The sequence below is a fragment of the Rana temporaria genome, chromosome 11 (assembly GCF_905171775.1).
Source record: "Rana temporaria chromosome 11, aRanTem1.1, whole genome shotgun sequence".
Lineage (NCBI taxonomy): Eukaryota > Metazoa > Chordata > Amphibia > Anura > Ranidae > Rana > Rana temporaria.
Window position 1 is genome coordinate 74,330,871 of NC_053499.1, and position 3,841 is coordinate 74,334,711.

General features: G+C 44.3%; 1 long non-coding RNA gene across 1 annotated transcript; it reads right to left on the reverse strand.

Moving 5' to 3' along the window:
* Positions 1 to 1,181: 1,181 nt before the first annotated feature.
* On the reverse strand, positions 1,182 to 1,410 carry LOC120916909. The gene is made up of 2 exons (XR_005744127.1): positions 1,377 to 1,410; positions 1,182 to 1,298 (listed from the first exon to the last, which is right to left on the reverse strand). It is a non-coding gene; the product is annotated as an uncharacterized LOC120916909 (long non-coding RNA).
* Positions 1,411 to 3,841: the final 2,431 nt, after the last annotated feature.

Sequence of the window (3,841 nt, forward strand, 5' to 3'; positions counted from 1 at the left end):
CTGTTTAACAGGGGCGTCTAATAACAATTTTTGATGCAATACTTTGCATGTGGCTCTTTTCTGCGCTCCAATTAAAGTATCTGAGGGGTTGCAGTGTTGTGGTGTGCCTAAGGCCCAATGTTTCTGCCCCTGTTTAACAGGGCGTCTAATAACAATTTTTAATGCAATACTTTGCATGTGGCTCTTTTCTGCGCTCCAATTACAGTATCTGAGGGGTTGCAGTGTTGTGGTGTGCCTAAGGCCCAATGTTTCTGCCCCTGTTTAACAGGGGCGTCTAATAACAATTTTTAATGCAATACTTTGCATGTGGCTCTTTTCTGCACTCCAATTACAGTATCTGAGGGGTTGCAGTGTTGTGGTGTGCCTAAGGCCCAATGTTTCTGCCCCTGTTTAACAGAGGCGTCTAATAACAATTTTTAATGCAATACTTTGCATGTGGCTCTTTTCTGCACTCCAATTAAAGTATCTGAGGGGTTGCAGTGTTGTGGTGTGCCTAAGGCCCAATGTTTCTGTCCCTGTTTAACAGGGGCATCTAATAACAATTTTTAATGCAATACTTTGCATGTGGCTCTTTTCTGCGCTCCAATTACAGTATCTGAGGGGTTGCAGTGTTGTGGTGTGCCCAAGGCCCAATGTTTCTGCCCCTGTTTAACAGGGGCGTCTAATAACAATTTTTAATGCAATACTTTGCATGTGTCTCTTTGCTGAGCTCCAATTACAGTATCTGTGGGTGGTTGCAGTTTTGTGACACCGCCACCAGTGCCTAAGGCCCAATTTTTCTGCCCCTGTTCTAGTAATTTTCTTGGTTTGCTTCTTTTCTAATTTTAATTCATTCTAGCTTTCTCCTACGTTATCATACTGTCATGTTTATTTTCCTTTACTAAATACTCATCATTGTCAATGTAAACACCACAATCTAGATTTTTTTCTTTTAGGCAGCATTGATATAATAAGAAGCCAGACATTGTTGAGTATCCAAAAATATTTATTGTATCACACTTAAAATGTGTCATTTTCATTTATTTTTTTTTATATCTTAATATACATTTGTTTTTATATTATTCTACATCTATTTTTTTGTATTTATTTTTTTTTATTTTTATTTTTTTTTATTTTTTTTTAAACCCTCCCCAGAACATCAATAATATTCTTAAGGCTTTGGTCCACCTTTCTATTGTTCCTTATGATCTTCTCCAGGGCGATGTTTGTGTCCTCTATTTGTGCCCTGCAGGACATTATCTCCCCAATTAGCACCTGGGCACTGTAAGTGTCTAAGCCGCCACCAACAGCTCGTACACCTGACATCTGTGAAAAACATGTATTAAAATTATGCAGGCCTACATGTATTACCTGAAGCTGTGCTGTATGACACTGACCTGATGTGGTGGCATTTTGCACTTCCTGTACATCCGACGAGGGTGGGGCTTGGCACTGTGTGGGGTTGGTCGGCTCCATTTCTGCAGCTTGATTGCGGCCTATGAGATTGTAAAAAAAGGGATAGATGAATCAAAAAGATTAGAGGCCTGAAAGAGGAATATCAATCATTCTTTTTAAAAAGTGTGGTACAAGTGTCTGCTTTTACAATCCTTCTAAGCTTAACACTGGATTTTATCCATTACCAAAGCTGCTGCATTTCTCTATCTTTGGACAAGTTTCCTACATGGAAAAACAACAAGTATACACTGGATCACCTCTGTGTGACACGCTAACTAGGTTGTTCTTGTGACCAACACTCAGTGCCGATCCTGACCTCCCTGGGGCTCGAAGCAAAATGACACGGCACATTAAAAATGAGAAGCGGGGGGCGCTGACGACAGTGACATGTCACATTAAAGAAAGTTGAGAAGTGGGTGGGGGGAGGGGGTGTTGTGCTGTCGGAAATGACATCTTACATTAAATTGAGAAGCAAGGGGTGCTGACTTCTTGCCTCTTCTCCCATGCAGTCAGCGAGTTGAGAAGCAGGGTGAGGGGGCAAAAATGACTTCTTACTAGGCGGGGCCTCTAGTTATTTAGGGGGCCCTTCGCAGCTTTGTGGGGGCCCTAAGCGGCTTGCATAGCGAGCCTATAGGGCGGATCGGCCATGCCAACCATTGTGCTACTGAGTCCATATGTGTAATCAACTGCTGTGCTGAGCATACTCTCCTTTTGCTGTATAATTAAATAAATTAAATAAAAAATTGTTCTCACATAAAAAGATCTTAAATACAATGAACAACCAATTATTATGCCCACAAACAGGAACCTTGAAACATCTATTCTTGGACTGTCTATATACACAACCTGAAAGAAAACCAAATGACGCAAAATAATTAAAACAAATATTCAGAGTACACATGAAATTTACTTACTGTACATCTTCTGAGAACTCTTCTAATTCTCTGTCACGGTCGCTACCGTGCCAAATGGACAGCGAGGCATGGTTGCGCCCCAGGTGGCTCTGGGTGGAATTGAACCCAGGACCTCCCCGTTGCTGCTCCGGGTCTTTGCCTCTGAGCCACTTCTCAGTTGATATTCTGCTTGCTGTCCGTCGGAGCCTGGTTCTGAACTATGTGCTGATTGCCTGTCTCTGGATCTCCCTACAATCTGCACTTGTCTATCCTGGTCCAGCTGAGGCAGGTTTCCTAATCAACCAGGGTATAAAGCCCTGCCTCACTATGAGGGATGTGTTGGTTCATTGTTCTGATTGTCTTGTCCATGCCAACGGTTCCTGTGTTCCTGTGGTTGTCTTCAGCTACAAGACTGACCCCGGCTTCTGACCCTTTTGGCTTACGTACCCTGGATTGCTGCTGTCTCCTGCCCTTTGACCCCGGCCTGTACTTTCGGACTTTCCCTGCCTTCTCCAGCCCTTGACCCACAGCTTGTGCCCCAGACTTGTCTTTGGTTCCTGTCTGCAAACCCTGAACTTTCCGTCAGTAGTTACCTGACCCTCAGCTGTCATCAGTGTACCCGTCTGCTCAGCTACAAGACTGACCCCGGCTTCTGACCTTACTCTGAATTCTGGAATCCTGGGCCACGGCTATACTTGACTATCCTTGGCTAATCCCTATCTAGCCCCCGTGCACAGACTCACAGCCCAGGTAGTGTCTTACCTTATTACCGTGGGCTGTGTGTACCTGCAAGGGTGAGCTTACAAATCTGCAAAATGGACTCCACTCAAGGAAAGCCCTCACATTCTCTCCATCTGGTCCGGCTCTCTGATTTTCAAATCAGACCATTGCTTCCGCAGCTGCTCCCTGGACCTCTGCACCCCGAATTTTGCATGGAGAGTCCTCCGCGCCTTCTCCATTATCTAGGCCTTCAGTTTATTGGGGTTCTTGTAAGGCCATTTTTTGCCGTCGTAGTCCTCCTTTTTAAGAACAGCCACCATCTCTACCATCTCTTCGAAGCTCATGTTGGTGGCTTTGTACCTCCTGCTCCTCCTGGTGTGTTCCTGGCCTCTCTCCTGCCTGGTTGCAGCTTGCTGTCTTCCCTCCATCATTTCTTCTGACTCCTGCATTGAACGACTGAAAATCACTAGAACGATTGTCATGGGCATGGCAACCTAAGGAGCTTCTCACATGCACAGTGTTTAAAGGGATATTGTGTGAATGAGAACGTCGTTCACAGTCGGTAGAAAACATCGGAAAAACGATCGTGCAGTACGACGATACGAAACTTGATTTTTGGACTTTATGATCAGTGGATGAGTTTGTGGGTTAGATATAGGGAGAAAGCTAAGGCTTGACTGACATTATTTTTTTTTGCTAAATTTTGACTTGCAGAAATAATAAAGGCCTTCAGAGAACAGGAGTTCTTCACAGAGTTTGTTCAAAGGGGGCCCCGGATGGCAACCCCCCTTTTT